Source organism: Scyliorhinus torazame, chromosome 2, assembly GCF_047496885.1.
Source record: "Scyliorhinus torazame isolate Kashiwa2021f chromosome 2, sScyTor2.1, whole genome shotgun sequence".
NCBI classification, from domain to species: domain Eukaryota; kingdom Metazoa; phylum Chordata; class Chondrichthyes; order Carcharhiniformes; family Scyliorhinidae; genus Scyliorhinus; species Scyliorhinus torazame.
Window position 1 is genome coordinate 336,551,891 of NC_092708.1, and position 18,965 is coordinate 336,570,855.

Consider the following 18,965-nt stretch of genomic DNA (forward strand, 5'->3'; position numbering starts at 1 on the left):
AGAGTCGGTGCCTGTGACTCCATTTCGCACTAGTAGCCTAGGATGGCTAGACGGTCGGTGCTAAACACGCACTTCTCCTTATTGTAGGTCAGATTAAGGAGGTTCGCGGTCTGGAGAAATTTACGGAGGTTGGTTTCGTGGTCCTGCTGGCCATGGCCGCAGATGGTAACGTTATCGAGGTATGGGAACGTTGCGCGTAAGCCGTAACGGTCAACCATTCGGTCCATCTCATGCTGGAAGACCGAGACCCCGTTCGTGACACCGAAGGGAAAGCTTAAAAAGTGGTAGAGCCGCCCATCTGCTTCGAAGGCAGTGTACTGGTGGTCCCCATGATGGAGGGGCAGCTGGTGGTAGACGGACTTGAGATCCACCGTGGAGAAGACGTATTGTGCAATCCTGTTCACCAGGTCGGCTATCCGGGGGAGAGGGTACGCGTCCAGTTGTGTAAACCGATTGATGGTCTGGCTATAGTCGGTGACCATCCTATGTTTCTTCCCGGTCTTTACCACCACTACTTGAGCCCTCCAGGGGCTGTTGCTTGCTTCGATGACCCCTCCCCTCAGCAGCCTTTGGACCTCGGACTTGATGAAGGTCCGGTCCTGGGCACTGTACCCTCTGCTCCTGGTGGCGACGGGTTTGCAATCTGGGGTGAGGTTCGCAAACAGGGAAGGCGGGTCGACCTTAAGGGTCACGAGGCCGCAGACAGTAAGGGGGGTATAGGGCCGCCAAATGTAAAGGTCAGGCTTTGTAGGTGGCACTGGAAATCCAGTCCGAGAAGTGTGGCTGCGCAGAGGTGCGGCAGCACGTACAGGCGGAAATTGCGGAATTCCCTGCCTTGGACGGTGAGGTTCGCGAGGCAGAACCCTTTTATCTGCACCGCGTGTGACCCGGAGGCCAGGGAGATCCTTTGTTTGACGGGATAGGTGACCAGAGAACAGCGCCTTACCGTGTCAGGGCGGACAAAGCTTTCTGTGCTCCCGGAGTCGATCAGGCACGCCGTCACGTGGCCGTTGATGGCAATCGTTGTGGTGGCCTTCGCTAGTGTCCGGGGCCGACTCTGATCCAAGGTAACGGAGGCCAGCTGCAGCAAGGAGTCCTGGTCGGGCAGCGCGTAGTCAGCCGTGCTGGGGGCTTGAGGCCCCATCCAAGATGGAGCCGGCCATGGGTCGCACATGGAGTCCGGGGACAGGGACGGGGACTTCGAAGATGGTGGCGGTGAGGGACGAAATGGCGGCGCCCACCCATCCAGCGTGGTTGCCGGGGGGCAAAATGGCCGCGGCCGCGGGTCGCACGCTGCCTGGAGGGACAAAGGCTGCGGTGCGCGTTTGGCTGGCGGGACTTGGAAAAAGGACTGCGGTGGGCCTTGGACAGCCGGGACCTGAAAGAACGGCCGCGGTGGGCCTTGGACAGCCGGGACCTGGAAGAACGGCTGTTGGTGGTCGCTGGTTAGCGCGGCCACAGCGCGGGCTAGGCAGACCGCGGCATAGTGGCCTTTCTTGTCGCACCCTTTGCAGGTGACGGTGCGGGCCGGGCAGCGCACGCGCGGGTGATTTGCCTGGCTGCAGAAGAAGCAGCGTTGGCCGGCGGCAGTAGCGGGCGCCTTGCCGCGCAGGCCTGCGGAGTTAGCGGGTAAGTCTGCGGGGTTAGCGGGTAAGTCTGGGGGGCTGCCGCGGCGGGGTGCCACGCAGCCCAGGGGGGCGCCGTGCGCGCGGGGCCGTACGCGAGTGCGTTCTTGTACACCACGTCCATGGACCCTGCCAGGGCCTGGGCCTCGGCGAGGCCCAGAGTGTCCATTTCGAGGAGCCTTCGGCGGATGTCGGGGGAAGCCATACCTGCCACGAAAGCGTCTCAAATTAAAAGTTCCGTGTGCTCGTTCCCCGTCACCGCTGGGCAGCCGCAGTTTTGGCCCAGCACTATCAGTGCCCGGTAGAAGTCTTCGAGTGTCTCATCTGGGCTCTGCTGTCTCGTTGCCAGCAGGTGACGGGTGTAGACCTGGTTCAGTGGACGAATGTAATGTCCTTCCAGCAGCTGCATGGCTGCAGCATAGTTCGCCGCCCCTTCGATCAGGGGGTAGATCGCCGGGCTGACCCGCGAGCGTAGGAGGTGTATCTTCTGCCTTTCCGTGGGGGTGTCGGCAGCCGTTTCGAGGTAGCTCTCAAAACATGCCAGCCAATGCTTAAAAATAGCAGCAGAGTTTTCTGCGTGGGGGCTGAGCTGAAGGCACGCTGGCTTGATGTGGAGATCCATCCTTCAAAAGTACTAGCTGATTAAATTGATGCACAATCAATACTATCGTGACAAAGAGGAGTCATATCTAATCGGCTTTAATCAGCTAGAACTGTACCCAGCAGCGGTGATACAGAAAGTGAGGGCTGCTGGGACGGCATCGGTTCTTATACCCCGACTCTCAGGGCGGGGCTATGTACATTATCCAATGGTAGACCCCTCGGTCTAGCCAATGGTCATTCACCTCTCAGGTACTGCAATACCTGGTATTACCACAGAGGATTTTGGCACGCTCCCGGAGTCAACGAACATCAGGCCACCATCGGCATCGCCGCCAGCACTACGTCGCTCCCAGTGGAACATCAAGGCACCAGACCGGTTAAATCTCTAACTGGCACCGGACTTCAAAAGACATTTTTTTCCTCTGATCAAATACTGTAAATATAAATTCATTGCTGTATATAGTTCTTCTCCCCCCGCCCCCCCCCCCCCTTGCCGGACTCAATTTTAACAGGGGGTGCACGTGGTAAACCACTGTTGTACCTGTATCAGGTGATGTAAGGTAGGGCCTGTACTACAGGTTCGCCGGTAGTCCCTGTCAGCTGGCTCCGCCCAGTAGGCGGAGTATAAATATGGGTGTCCTCCATTCAGCAGCCATTTCACCAGCTGCTGTGGGAGGCCACACATCTTAGAGCAATAAAGCCTCAGTTGTATCCAACTCTAGTCTTTGTTCAATTGATCGTGCCTCACATTCTAAACTCCATTGAGTACAGACCCAGAGTCCTCAACCGCTCCTCATATGACAAGTCTTGCATTCCGGAGATCATTCTTGTGAATCTCCTCTGAACCCCCTCCAAGGCCAGCACATCCTTCCTTATGGAGTTACGGAGACCAAAACTACTAGCAATATTCCAAATGGGGCTGACCAGAGCCTTATACAGCCTCTGCAGTACATTCCTGTTGTTGTATTCTAGCCCTTTCAAAATTAATGTTAACATTGCATTTGCCTTCCTAATAGCCAAATGAACCTGCATGTTAACCTTCAGAGAATCCTGAATCAAAATTCCCAAGTCCTTTTGTGCTTCAGATTTCCGAACCCTTTCCCCATTTAGGAAATAGTCTATGCCTCTATTCTTCCTATCAAAGTGCATAACCTCACACTTTTCCACAATATATTCCATCTGCCACTTCTTTGCCCACTTTCCTCGTCCATCCAAGTCCTTCTGCAGCCTCCCCGCTTCCTCAACACTACCTGTCCCTTTACATAACTTTGTATCATCTGCAAACTTAGCAACAATGCCCTCAGTTCCTTCTTCCAGATCATAATGTAAATCATGAATAGTTGTGGTCCCAACACTGACCCCTGTGGAACATCACCAGATGCCATCAGGAGAAAGATCCCTTTCTCCTGACTCTCTGCCTTCTGCCAGTCAGCCAATCCTCTATCCATGTTTACCTTGACTCTAACACCTTGGGCTCATCTCTTATTTAGCAGCCTCCTACACGTCACCTAGTCAAAAGCCTTCTGGACATCCAGGTAGATCACGTCCACTGGCTCTCCTTTTTTTTCCCTTTTAATTTAGAGTACCCAATTCATTTTTTCCAATTAAGGGGCAATTTAGCATAGCCAATCCACCTAGCGAGCACATTTTTGAATTGTGGAGGCGAAACCCACGCAAACACGGGGAGAATGTGCAAACTTCACACAGACAGTGACCCAGAGCTGGGATCGAACCTTGGGCCTTGGCGCTATGAGGCCGCAGTGCTAACCCACTGCGCCACCATGCTTCCCCCACTGGCTCTCCTTTGTCTAACGTCCTCATTATCTCCTCAAAGAATACTAACAGATTTGCCAATCATGACCTCCTATTGACGAAGCCGTGCTGACTCAGCCCTGTTTTACCATGCACTTCCAAGTACTCTGCAATCTCATCCTTAATAATTGACTCTAAAATCTTACCAACAACCAAAGTCAGGCAAACTGGCCGATAATTTCCTGTCTTCTGCCCCCCCCCCCCCCCCCCCCCCCCCCAACCCTCTTCTTAAACATAGATGTTAGATTAGCTATTTTCCAGTCCTCCGGGCCCCTCCCTGATTCCAGTGATTCTAAAAGATCACCACCAAGCCTCCGCTATCTCCTTCAGAACCCTGGCATGGTATCAGGCGGCACAAACATCTTGTGTGGGGACTTTGTGCTCAGGAAGGTGGGAGGGAGGGGAGTGGGTGGGGCAGAGTGGGGTCACAGAAATGTAACTTTTTCTTGTGAAGCCTGGAGGAGCATTCCTGGTCATAAGCAGGAAAGAAAAAGGTTTGTACCATTTTGTCATGATCTTCTGGGGCTAATCCTCTTCTGTATTCGGTTAGCCTGCCAGGACCTGACATATATATATAATGAAGGAAATTGCTGGCTTCAATCAAGTATCCGTGCTGTTTTCTCAGCATCAATATTGCAGGTAGTAGGATCATGGCAACCTCGGAGCAGATAGGTTTATTTGGGGAATTTTAACTGCCTGCCCACCTGTTTTCTACAGGGATTTAACCTGAGGGTCAGGGCAAGGTTGGATAGGCGGCGCCTTCATGGATAACCTCAGTCGGTGCGGGAATTCATCCAGGAAAACAAATGGTTTTTAAACCTGGGTTAAAAATACCTTCTGATTGGTTTTCCACATGACACTGGGCACAGTACCCTTCAGTGATATCTTCTGCACAAGTACTGTTGCTACGGCAGGGCCAGGAGGAAATTTTCTTTCTGTTGTACTGGGCCTGCAGTGACTCTGAGGAGTATTTGCTCATCTGCGTCACTTAGTTTTGAGATTAATAATTGAGGTTAAGGTAATGCCCCCAGGAAGCTGTCTGATGGATGTTATCCAGTGTGTCATGGGACTAGAGCTATAAATTCTGTTCTGAGCATCATCTGATATTGTGGAGCATTGAAATAGAGATGTTTCCACATCGAGCAGCGGTTGGAAGTCTAAAGTCATTTGGTGCCTATGTGAAAGTTGCCATAGTCCCAGAGGACCGTAGGTTGCTCTCCCCTTTGAGAGCTGATGGGTGGTGATTTAACCTGAGGGTCAGGGCAAGGTTGGATAGGCGGCGCCTTCATGGATAACCTCAGTCGGTACGGGAATTCATCCAGGAAAGTGGGGAGTATTCCAATGCACTCCTGACTTGTAGATGGTGGACAGACTTTGCGGAGTCAGGAGCTGAGATACACGCAGTTGGATTCCTAGCTTCTGACCTGCTCTGGTAACCACAGTATATAGCTATCAAAATGTAACCAACAGATACTAAATGAAGATTAAATTACATGAATACATTTGTTAAAAAAAATAGTCAGTTAAGTTTCTGATCAATAGTAGTGGGTCCAGGCTTTTGAGGCAGCTGCACGCGGCACGTGGCATCTTTGCAGACTGGGCGGCGGCGAGCGACTAGGCCTCAGGCCCCGACTGGGATTTACAGCCAGACACAAACCATCCCCAAGGCAGGAAAATGGGGTGCCCGCTGTCACAGGTACTGTAAGCACAAGCCGTACCCCAAATCCTGCTTTTGTCGGGGTGTCCCTGATCCCAAGATCAGGATTTTTGACCTTGGGCGCAAGAAAGGCAAGGTGGATGAGTTCCCGCTATGTGGCCACATGGTGTCAGATGAATACGAGCAGCTCTCGTCTGAAGCTCTGGAGGCTGCCCGTATCTGTGCCAACAAGTACATGGTGAAGACCTGTGGCAAGGATGGCTTCCACATTCGAATGCGCCTCCATCCTTTCCACGTCATCCGTATCAATAAGATGTTGTCGTGTGCCGGCGCTGATCGGCTGCACACTGAAATGCGCGGAGCCTTTGGCAAGCCCCAGGGCACCGTGGTCGTGTGAACATTGGCCAGGTAATCATGTCCGTGCGCATCAAGGTACAGAACAAGGAGCACGTGATCAAGGCGCTCCGCCGGGCCAAGTTCGAGTTCCCCGGGCGCCAGAAGATCCACATCTCCAAGAAGTGGGGCTTCACCAAGTTCAACACAGAGGATTTCGATGACATGGTTGCAGAGAAGCGGCTGGTCCCCAACGGTTATGGGGTGAAGTACATACCCGCGCGGGGCCCACTTAACATTTGGCGTTCACTGCACGCGGCGTGAATGTGTCTCGCTCACGAGACAGTTGAAAAAAAAGGAGAGTTTTGCTGACCAGAAAAAAAAGCTTCTGATCAATAGTAACCCCAGGATGATGATGGTGGGAAATTCAGTGATAGAAATTACATTGAATATCAGGGCGGGATGGTTGGATTCTGTAGTAGCAAGCCCCTTTAAGGCATGGGGTTTTGGAGGATCTAGACTAGAGCTGAAGTCATTGGTCACATCATTATCATTCTCAGTACATAGTTATTCAGTTAATAAATAGTTCTATAGTGGGCCGGCACTGTGGTGCAGTGGTTAGAACTGCTACCTCACAGCACCAAGGACCCGGATTCGATCCCAGCTCCGGGTCACTGTCCGTGTGGAGTTTACACATTCTCCCCATGTCTGTGTGGGTCTCACCCCAACAACCCAAAAAGAACCCAAAAGGTGGATTGGCCATATCTTTTTATACAAGGCCAAACGGTACAAACACTCATTTTGTGTTGGAGAAACAGGGTACTCTCCCCTCAGTGCCAATGTACTGGGAGGGGGAGGGGGGATACTCTGATTATTACAACAGTTCACAACACAGTTGTACAAAAAACAAATGGTACAAGCACTAAACCTTGCACTGGAGAGACCAGATACCCTCGCCTGTGTACCAACAGAAGGGAAAGGGGCGGGGGAAAGAGAGGAAAAAGGAAGGTGGTGGTCAGGGTGTTGTTGGAGGGGGGCCCATTGGGCACTGTCTGAACTAACTATCTATGGAGGCAGAATAACAAAAGAACCTTCAATTAAGATGTGCCAGACTCCGGGAGTCCCCCAGAGGGGGTGATGGCGCGACAAAATGTGAGGCACTAGTGCGCCCTGCACCCCACTATAGAGAGCCTCGTGTGCACCCTCCGCTCCCGACATTGCAGCTGACAGCTTCGGACAGTCGCCCGCCGGGCCGGGCCTGGATCCTCCACCACACGGCAAGGGCCCATCAACCAACCCAGGCTCTGCCTTGATCCCGCCACCGGGATCATCGACGGGCGGGATCTCCTCAGGTTCGTCCCGGGCCAGCGGGAGGTGGTGGTTCACCTGCTGCGCCCCCCTTGCCTGGCCACCGGAAGGCCCCGTAAACAATTCCGGATACAGCTCCGGGGTGGTGGCAGCGGTGGCCGAAGACAACAGTTGGAACAGAGGGTCTTCCAAAGCATAACCCTCTGAGAACCCAAGAAGCAAGCGGTTATCACTGTCCCCCTGCCCTGAGAAATTGAACAAGTCCGGGGTGCTAAATTGTACTGGATGGAATGGGCCCTCTAGGGTCCTGTCCGACACCAAAGCACCTTGGGATTTCCTCACTATCCCCCTGCCTCTTTTCTTTCGGGGACTGGGCGTGACATCTATGGGAATGAACCTGGAATGATGCCGTTACACCTGCGGCAGGAAGGGGCATATAAGAAGCAAGTGCAAGGGTAAACAGGATCTGCCCGGCACTAGAAAAAAAATCCCGGCTCTAGTGCACAGCGTAGAGAGTAATTCAGGAGAAGGATCAGATGTATACAGGTTAAATAATATTAAGGTGTGCAAAGTGGCTCCCGACATGTTCGCACTGATGGTTAATGGTTGTCCGCTCAAAAGAGAGACCAACACTGGAGCCTCTGCCTCAGTAGTGAGAAAAGTAACTTATCGATATCTACAGCCGCTGAGATTATAAAAACAGCCTGGTGACGTATATGGGTGAGGCTATATGGAATTTGGGAATAACTACAGAACCTGTCAGTTACAGGCTGTCCAACTGCCTTTAATTCCAGTTGGGGGTCAAGGGCCAAGCTTGATGGGATGACATTTGCTTCAAGAAATAAAATTGAATTTGCTAGAAATTTGCAACATTAATGAAGGAGACATCCTCTGGAGATATTAGGCGGTATTTCAAGAAGAACTAGGCAAAATACGAGGCGTGAAAGCCAAAATTTACATACCCCCAGAGGCTGCACTGAAAATTTGCAGAGTAAGACCATGTCCTATTCCCTGCATGAGAAGGTGGAAACCAAACTTAAAAGATTTGGGCATTATCTTTTTCTTAAATTTAGAGTACCCAATTATTTTTTTTCTAATTAAGGGACACTTTTGAGTGGCCAGTCCACCTACCCTGCACACCTTTGGGTTGTGGGGGTGAATCCCACACAAACACGGGGGAATGTGCAAACTCCAAACGGACAGTGACCCAGGGCCGGGACCGAACCTGGGACCTCGGCGCCGTGAGACAGCTGTGCCACTATGCTGCCCTGAAGATTTGGGCATTATCAAACCTAGTGGTCATGGAATGGGAAGCTCCCATTGTGCCACTACTTAAGCCAGATAAGACCGTTTGCCGACTATAATTAACAGTCAATCAAATGGCAAAATTGGACAGGTATCCTACACTTAAAATAGAGGACTTGTATGCCAAGCTAATTGGAGGGCTAACTTACTCTAAGTTAGCTATGAGTCATGCATACCAGCAGCTGGAGCTGCATGAGGCATCCAGAGAGTTTGTCACGATCAACACATATAAGGGCATATAGCAGTACACCAGACTGCCTTTCGGATTATCATTGGCTTGTGCAATGTTTCAACGCACAATGGTGAGGCTATTACAAGATATACCTAAGGTAGATTTTTATCTGTATAATGTGCTAATCACTGGAGCCACAAAAAAGGAACACCCAACCAACCTGGAGGAGATTTATAGTCACAAGTAGGCTTACATTAACACTGCAATGAAGTTACTGTGAAAAGCCCCAAGTCGCCACATTCCGGCGCAAAAAGGTTGTAGGAAGTTGGAGTAAGATTACAGAGAGAAATGCACCTTTAAGGCAAACAAAGTAACTTATTTAGGGTTTACAAGTGTTGCACCCAATGGGAGGTAAGGTTAAGGTCATTAAAGAAGCACCAGCCCAAAAGAACGCGTCACAGTTAAAATCTTTTCTTAGAATGGCAAATTATTATGGAAGGTGTGGTGGCTTGATGCAATACCAGGGACAAAGGTTTATTGGTAACAAGTAAAGGTAAACTTTACACAGGTACAGAGTCATAAGCAGTTTTCACTCTCTGGTTCCAGGGTCCACTCTGCCCAGGACCCCGCTCCCAGAGCCCCACACTTTTTCCCCATCGGTTGAGGTTTGTGCACTCCCACACAATAGGCCCCGAGCTGGTCACATGGACTGTGAGGGCTCACCCATTAAAGGGGCTGTGCTACCATATCCCTCCTCCCGTAGGTCCCCAATAACGGGACTTCCGGTGGCGGCTATGTGGTGAGCAGTCGCACACATGGTGGTTCCCGCCGCGGTATTTGGTTTTGGCCCTTTCTGCCCGGTTTATGGGCGATTTCTTTGGAGGAAATTGGTACTTTGATGGAATAAGATCCATGATGCACTATCAATTATGACGAGACGAGAGTAGAGAGTAATCGAGGCTTTATTACGCAGAGATATGTGGCTGCTGCCGAAATGGCTGCAGTTCGGAGAGCAGCAGGCAGGGATCTACCCCCGTACCTGCAGTACAGGGGCCTTAACGTAATGCCCTCTATGCAGTGCAGTATATACAATATAATACAACAGTGGTGACTAACACATTCACCCCCTGTTAAAAATGAGTCCAGCGGGGGTGGTGGAAAACTATTTACATACAGGCTGTCATAAAGATTTCAGAGAAGGTTACAAATTTAGACGGTCGGGCACCTCGATCCGTCGTTGAGAGCGCCGCAGTGCTGGTGGCGAGTCAGGCGTCGACTCGGTCGTCGGTGACTCCGGGAGCGTGTCGTCATCCTCTTCATCCCCTGGTGGGACCAAGAGGAGGACGGATCGTCCTGGAGCGGGGGCGGTGGTGGGGTGCGCTGGGGGAAGGGAGGGTGACACAGGGGCAGAGGGGGGGGGGTGTGGGGACCCAGCTGGTGCCAGGTCCCTGAGGGAGACTGTGTCTTGGCGGCCATCGGGGTACGCTCCGTAGGCGTACTGCGGGTTTGCGTGGAGTAGCTGTACCCTCTCAACCAACGGGTCCGCCTTGTGGAGCCACAAGTGCTTGCGGAGGAGAACGGGTCCTGGAGCTGCCAGCCACGTTGGGAGCGAAACCCTGGAGGTGGACTTCCTGGGGAAGGTAAAGAGACGTTCATGGGGGGTTTCGTTAGTCGCCGCGCACAGGAGCGACCGAATGGAGTGACGTGCGTCGGGGAGGACCTTCTGCCAGCGGGAGGCCAGGAGATTTCTGGACTGTAGGGCCAGCTGGATGGCCTTCCAGACCGTCCCATTCTCCCGCTCCATCTGCCCGTTTCCCCGGGGGTTGTAGCTGGTCGTCCTGCTCGAGGCAATGCCCCTGTTGAGCAAGTACTGACGCAGCTCATCGCTCATAAATGAGGATCCCCGGTCGCTGTGGACGTAGGCGGGGAAACCGAACAGAGCGAAGATGGTGTTGAGGGCTTTGATGACGGTAGCAGACGTCATATCGAGGCATGGGATGGCGAAGGGGAATCTGGAATATTTGTCGACCACATTGAGAAAATACGTGTTGCGGTCAGTGGAGGGGAGGGGCACTTTGAAGTCCACACTAAGGCGTTCAGAGGGGCGGGAGGCCTTCACCAGGCGTGCACGGTCTGGCCGGTAGAAGTGCGGTTTACACTCCGTGCAGACCTGGCAGTCTCTGGTGACAGCTCTGACTTTCTCGATGGAGGTGGGCAGATTGCGAGCCTTAATGAAGTGATAAAATCGGGTGACCCCTGGGTGACAGAGAGTGCCATGCAGGGTCCGGAGTCGGTCCACTTGTGCGCTGCCACATGTACCTCGGGACAGGGCATCGGGGGGCTCGTTGAGCTTACCGGGGCGATACAAAATCTCGTAACTAAAGGTGGAGAGCTCGATCCTCCACCGCAAGATCTTATCATTTTTGATCTTACCCCGCTGTGTGTTGTTAAACATGAAGGCAACCGACGGTTGGTCTGTGAGGAGAGTGAATCTCCTGCCTGCCAGGTAATGCCTTTAGTGCCGCACAGCTTCAACGATAGCTTGGGCCTCCTTTTTGACAGAGGAGTGCCGAATTTCGGAGGCATGGAGGGTGCGGGAAAAGAATGCCACGGGCCTGCCTGCCTGGTTGAGGGTGGCGGCCAGAGCGACGTCTGATGCATCGCTCATAGTGTCCGGCAACGGCACTCCCTTCACTGGAGAAGAGTTTCAGCACTTTGTCTGAACAAATTGCATTTGCCACACTAGAACAGCCCTCTATAGCATTGCCTCAAACGAGTTAGCAGAGAGAGCTGTGCAGACATTCAAGACAGCCATGAATGAGCAGTTCAACAGACCACTGTGCCTTAGGTTGGCCAACTTTCTTCTGTCTTATAACAGGACCCTCATGCCATCACAGCCGTCACACTGGCGGAATTTGTATGAGCCATTGTTTCCGGGCCTGATTGGATTTAGTTTTCCTGAATTTGGTAGGGAGGGTGGAAGCACGGCAGGCATCCCAGAGGAAGCAGCATGCTTCGCACAAAGGAAACAGCCCATTTCAACTGGGTGACTTGGTCCTCGTCAGGAACTTTGCCTCAGGCCTATTTTGGCGACCAAACAGAATTGTATCAAAGTCAGGCCCAGCATGTTGACCACGTAAGAGCCCGGGGGACCGCAACCCCAACTTTGGAACAATTGGAGCTAGCAGGCAGTATCGGTCTCCCGTGGTGGAGTCAGGACAGAGGGAATCTCGGAGTTCTGAGGAGACCCTGTCAATGAACCAGGGAGGAACTGGAGAAGGGAATGTCCATCCTGTACTGGTCACATCTCAAGACAATCTTTCATGGATGACAACCTTTTTATTGTATAAAGTAACGACATAATCTGCTCTATAAATATGTTATTGAGTGATATTATTAAAAAATATATTTTTACTCGGACAGGGGCTGGTTTAGCACAGGGCTAAAGAGCTGGCTTTTAAAGCAGACCAAGGCAGGCCAGCAGTGCGGTTCAATTCCCGTACCAGCCTCCCTGAACAGGCGCCGGAATGTGGCGACTAGGGGCTTTTCACCGTAACTTCATTTGAAGCCTACTTGTGACAATAAGCGATTTTCATTTTCATTTCATTTCAATTTTTCGTTATACAGAAAGAACAATACAACAACCACCTGGGCGGCACGGTGGCACAGTGGTTAGCACTGCTGCCTCACAGCGCCGAGGACCCGGATTCGATCCTGGCCAGGGACACAGTCCATGCGGAGTTTGTACATTCTCCCTGTGACTGAGTGGGTCTCACCCCCACAACACAAAAATACAACAAATACTCGCAAGACACTGAGCGCAAATATGGAAGAGCAAGAGAATAGGTCGAGAAAGCAGAACCTGCGTGTCATCGGCCTGCCTGAAGGAGTGGAAGGTGTGAGTGCCACAAGGTACATCTCTGTGGTAGTCACCACCGTTGTATTGTATATACGGCATACAAGGGTATGACGGTAAGGCCCCTGTACTACAGGTACAGGGGTAGATCCCTGCCTGCTGGCTCCGCCCAGTAGGCGGAGTATAAATGTGTGGGCTCTCTGAGCTTCGTCATTTCGGCAGCAGCTGCGGGAGGCTCACATCTCTGCATAATAAAGCCTCAATTACTCTCTACTCTCGTCTCGTCGTAATTGATAGTGCATCAATTTATTACAGGTTCCATTGAGGAGCGTGTATGAGGGCCAAAGGGACCCAAAACCATTTCCTCCATTTTTATCAGCAGCACACAAGGTAAGAGAAAATGGTGGGTCGCGAAGGTTGGCCGGCGTGGGTCGCGAAGGTCGGCCGGCGTGGGTCGCGAAGGTCGGCTGGCGTGGGTCGCGAAGGTCAGCCGGCGTGGGTCACGAAGGTCAGCCGGCGTGGGTCACGAAGGTCAGCCGGCGTGGGTCACGAAGGTCAGCCGGCGTGGGTCGCGAAGGTCGGCTGGCGTGGGTCGCGAAAGTCAGCCGGCGTGGGTCACGAAGGTCAGCCGGCGTGGGTCGCGAAGGTCGGCCGGCGTGGGTCGTGAAGCTCGGCCGGCGTGGGTCGTGAAGGTCGGCCGGCGTGGGTCGTGAAGGTCGGCCGGCGTGGGTCGCGAAGGTCGGCCGGCGTGGGTCGCGAAGGTCGGCCGGCGTGGGTCGCGAAGGTCGGCCGGGCTGGGTCCCGCAGGTTGGCCGGTTGGTAAAAATGGGTCCCCGGAAAAAAAGTTTGAAGAACACTGCTCTTATGGACTGACCTGATTAATACTACACTCCTGTATGATTCACCTGGTGCCGTATCTATGTATTTACATTGTGTACCTTGTGTTGCTTATTATGTATTTTCTTTTCATGTTCTAAATGATCTGCTCGCAGGAAAATACTTTTCACTGTACCTCGGTTCACATGACAATAAACAACTCCAACTCCAAATCCAAATCCAAACTTTCCACACACCGCCTCGCTCCCTCAGCAGCCATGGCACCTGTCTCGTGATTTTTAAATGCACAAGTGAACCTTGCCTTCGGGAATTTGGCCCATTGAAGGCGGGGAATCGCGGAGGCCTGGGAGAATGCCAGGGCGGGCTCGCTAATGTTATACCAGTGGCATTTACTGTAAGTGCATTCTGGAATGCATTGACGCCACTGATGAGGCAACAGAGAATTGCAATTTTGTACAAAATCGGCATCCACCACGATTTTGATGTCGGAACCGATTCTCCGCCAATCGTGCTTCTCGATTCCGGAGTCGGCCGACGGAAAATCCCGTCCCATGCTCCTACAAAGTCTGAGAGAACATTTAAAATGGATGATCTAGTATCCACTAAAGGTTTTGGGGCAGGTCAAAGTTGGGCCCAGATGTTGTCATAGCCAGGATGGGCCCTGTATCTTATGAATAAAGTTCCAGGTAAAAGGCTGAAGAAACATCTAGATCACTTGAGAAGAAGGGAGTCACCTCGAGAACCAGTGGGGCAATCCGCTCCGAATATGCTCACCAGTGATGTTGTGTTTGGATGCAGTGTGGAAATAAGTGAGCCTGAGGAAGGGTCGACTAGTGTTCCTGTGGGAATTGGAGAACTTTGAAGATGCACCTTTACAAGATGCAACTGAAACCCAATCTTCTCATGTTATTGAGTCATCTCCTGTTGAGCTGTGTCATTCCAAAAGGGAGCGGAAATCCCCTGACAGACTGACTTTATAATGGACTCTGCTAAAGAATTCCTTTATGGTGTTCTAATGTCATTGGTTATTAAGGGACTTAAAGGGAGAGGGCTGTAGTAGCGAGCTCCTTTAAGGGGCGTGGTTTGGGTGGATCATGTGACCTGTTCGGCCAATCAGGCCGAACCATGCGAATCCTGGGAATGAGGGCGGACTCTCTTGGGCAGTCTAGAAACTGGAGTCGAAGTCATCGGTAGCATCATTATCATCCTCTATACATTGTTGTTCTGTTAATAAATAGTTCTATAGTTACTCTGCTTGATGGTTGCCACTCCTTCCAAGATACTGCAGGTGCTTTCTTGATGTAGGTGGTCATTGTCTGGTACTAGTCTGGCGCAAATGTTACCTGTCACTTCTCAACCAAAGCCTGAATGTCTGGGTCTTGCTCCGTGCAGGCACTGACTGCTTCAGTATCTGAGGAGCTGCAAATGGTCTGAACACATCAACAAATATCCAACTCCCAACCTTATCTTGGAGGGAAGGTCATTGATGAAGCTGTAGTAGATAGTTATCTCAGACGGTACTCTGAGGTGGTGATTGACCTCCAACAATCACAACCAGATACTGTAAGAAATTATTTATGTAAAGACAATCAAGGTGTTCCATACTTTTTTTTTTTTTTAAATAATATTTTATTGAAAATTTTTGGTCAACCAACACAGTACATTGTGCATCCTTTACACAACATTATAACAATACAGATAATAATGACCTTTTTTATTTAAACAAGAACAAAAGAAAACAACAACAAATAAATAAATATTAAATAACAAAAATAAAAACTAGCCCTAATTGGCAACTGCCTTGTCTCAGGCCACCCCCCCCCCACCCCCCAAGTTCTGGGCTGCTGCTGCTGCCTTCTTTGTTCTCCCCTATCTATCTTTCCGCAAGATATTCGACGAACGGTTGCCACCGCCTTGTAAACCCTTGAGCCGACCCCCTTAGGACGAACTTAATCCGCTCTAACTTTATGAACCCCGCCATATCATTTATCCAGGTCTCCACCCCCGGGGGCTTGGCTTCTTTCCACATTAGCAATATTCTGCGCCGGGCTACTAGGGACGCAAAGGCCAAAACATCGGCCTCTTTCGCCTCCTGCACTCCCGGCTCTTGTGCAACCCCAAATATAGCCAACCCCCAGCTTGGTTCGACCCGGACTCCTACTACTTTCGAAAGCACCTTTGTCACCCCCATCCAAAACCCCTGTAGTGCCGGGCATGACCAAAACATATGGGTATGATTCGCTGGGCTTCTCTAGCACCTCGCACACCTATCCTCCACCCCAAAAAATTTACTGAGCCGTGTTCCAGTCATATGTGCCCTGTGTAATACCTTAAACTGAATCAGGCTTAGCCTGGCGCACGAGGACGACGAGTTTACCCTGTTTAGGGCATCTGCCCACATCCCCTCCTCAATCTCCTCCCCTAGCTCTTCTTCCCATTTCCCTTTTAGTTCGTCCATCATAGTCTCCCCTTCGTCTCTCAATTCCCTATATATATCCGACACCTTACCGTCCCCCACCCATTTCTTTGAGATGACTCTGTCCTGCACCTCTTGTGTCGGGAGCTGCGGGAATTCCCTCACCTGCTGCCTCGCAAAAGCCCTCAATTGCATGTACCTGAATGCATTCCCTTGGGGCAACCCATATTTCTCGGTCAGCGCTCCCAGACTCGCAAACTTCCCATCCACAAATAGATCTTTCAATTGCGTTATACCTGCTCTTTGCCACATTCCATATCCCCCATCCATTCCCCCCGGGGCAAACCTATGGTTGTTTCTTATCGGGGACCCCCCCAGTGCTCCGGTCTTTCCCCTATGTCGTCTCCACTGTCCCCAAATCTTCAGTGTAGCTACCACCACCGGACTCGTGGTATAGTTCCTTGGTGAGAACGGCAATGGGGCTGTCACCATAGCCTGCAGGCTGGTCCCCCTACAGGACGCCCTCTCTAATCTCTTCCACGCCGCTCCTTCCTCCTCTCCCATCCACTTACTCACCATTGAAATATTAGCGGCCCAATAATACTCACTTAGGCTCGGTAGTGCCAGCCCCCCCCTATCCCTACTACGCTGTAAGAATCCCTTCCTCACTCTCGGAGTCTTCCCGGCCCAAACAAAACCCATAATACTCTTTTCTATCCTTTTGAAAAAAGCCTTCGTGATCACCACCGGGAGACACTGAAACACAAAAAGGAATCTCGGGAGGACCACCATCTTAACTGCCTGCACCCTCCCTGCCATTGACAATGTTACCATGTCCCATCTCTTGAAATCTTCCTCCATCTGTTCCACCAACCGCGTCAAATTTAGCCTGTGCAATGTGCCCCAATTCTTAGCTATCTGGATCCCCAGGTAACGAAAGTCTCTTGTTACCTTCCTCAACGGTAGGTCTTCTATTTCTCTACTCTGCTCCCCTGGATGCACCACAAACAGCTCACTCTTTCCCATGTTCAATTTATACCCTGAAAAATCCCCAAACTCCCCAAGTATCCGCATTATTTCTGGCATCCCCTCCGCTGGATCCGCCACATATAGTAGCAGATCATCCGCATATAAAGATACCCGGTGTTCTTCTCCTCCCCTAAGTATTCCCCTCCATCCCTTGGAACCTCTCAGCGCTATCGCCAGGGGCTCAATCGCCAGTGCAAACAGTAATGGGGACAGAGGACATCCCTGCCTTGTCCCTCTGTGGAGCCGAAAATATGCCGATCCCCGTCCATTCGTGACCACACTCGCCACTGGGGCCCTATACAACAGCTGCACCCATCTAACATACCCCTCTCCGAACCCAAATCTCCTCAACACCTCCCACAGATAATCCCACTCCACTCTATCAAATGCTTTCTCGGCATCCATCGCCACTACTATCTCCGTTTCACCCTCTGGTGGGGCCATCATCATTACGCCTAACAACCTCCGTATGTTCGTGTTCAGCTGTCTCCCCTTCACAAACCCAGTTTGGTCTTCATGAACCACCCCCGGGACACATTCCTCTATTCTCATTGCCATTACCTTGGCCAAGACCTTGGCATCTACATTGAGGAGGGAGATTGGTCTGTAGGACCCGCATTGTAGCGGATCCTTTTCCTTCTTTAAAAGAAGCGATATCGTTGCTTCTGACATAGTCGGGGGCAGTTGTCCCCTTTCCTTTGCCTCATTGAAGGTCCTCGTCAGTAGCGGGGCGAGCAAGTCCAAATATTTTCTGTAAAATTCAACTGGGAATCCGTCCGGTCCCGGGGCCTTTCCCGTCTGCATGTTCCTAATTCCTTTCACCACTTCTTCTACCGTGATCTGTGCTCCCAATCCCATCCTTTCCTGCTCTTCCACCTTGGGAATTTCCAGCCGATCCAAAAACTCCATCATTCTCTCCCTCCCATCCGGGGGTTGAGCTTCATACAATTTTTTATAAAATGTCTTGAACACTTCATTCACTCTCTCCGCTCCCCGCTCCGTCTCTCCATCTTCGTCTCTCACCCCCCCTATTTCCCTCGCGGCTCCCCTTTTCCTCAATTGGTGTGCCAGCAATCTGCTCGCCTTCTCTCCATATTCATACTGTACACCCTGCGCCTTCCTCCATTGTGCCTCTGCAGTGCCTGTGGTCAGCAAGTCAAATTCCACATGCAGCCTTTGCCTTTCCCTATACAGTCCCTCCTCCGGTGCTTCCGCATACTGTCTGTCCACCCTCAAAAGTTCTTGCAACAACCGCTCCCGTTCCTTACTCTCCTGCTTCCCTTTATGTGTCCTTATTGATATCAGCTCCCCCCTAACCACCGCCTTCAACGCCTCCCAGACCACTCCCACCTGAACCTCCCCATTGTCATTGAGTTCCAAGTACTTTTCAATGCATCCCCTCACCCTTAAGCACACCCCCTCATCCGCCATTAGTCCCATATCCATTCTCCAGGGTGGACGCCCTCTTGTTTCCTCCCCTATCTCCAAGTCTACCCAGTGTGGGGCATGATCCGAAATGGCTATAGCCGTATATTCCGTTCCCCTCACCCTCGGGATCAATGCCCTACCCAACACAAAAAAGTCTATGCGTGAATAGACTTTATGGACATAGGAGAAAAACGAGAACTCCTTACTCCTAGGTCTACTGAATCTCCACGGGTCCACCCCTCCCATCTGCTCCATAAAATCCTTAAGCACCTTGGCTGCTGCCGGCCTCCTACCAGTCCTGGACTTCGACCTATCCAGCCTTGGTTCCAACACCGTGTTAAAGTCTCCCCCCATTATCAGCTTTCCGGTCTCTAGGTCTGGGATGCGTCCTAGCATTCGCCTCATAAAATTGGCATCGTCCCAATTCGGGGCATACACGTTTACCAACACCACCATCTCTCCCTGTAATTTGCCACTCACCATCACGTATCTGCCCCCGTTATCCGCCACTATAGTCTTTGCCTCGAACATTACCCGCTTCCCCACTAATATAGCCACCCCCCTGTTTTTCGCATCCAGCCCCG

At 51.6% G+C, this 18,965-nt stretch overlaps 1 pseudogene; it reads left to right on the forward strand.

Annotated features, from left to right (window-relative positions):
* Positions 1-1,206: 1,206 nt before the first annotated feature.
* LOC140407453 (large ribosomal subunit protein uL16-like) lies at positions 1,207-6,354 on the forward strand (annotated as a pseudogene).
* Positions 6,355-18,965: the final 12,611 nt, after the last annotated feature.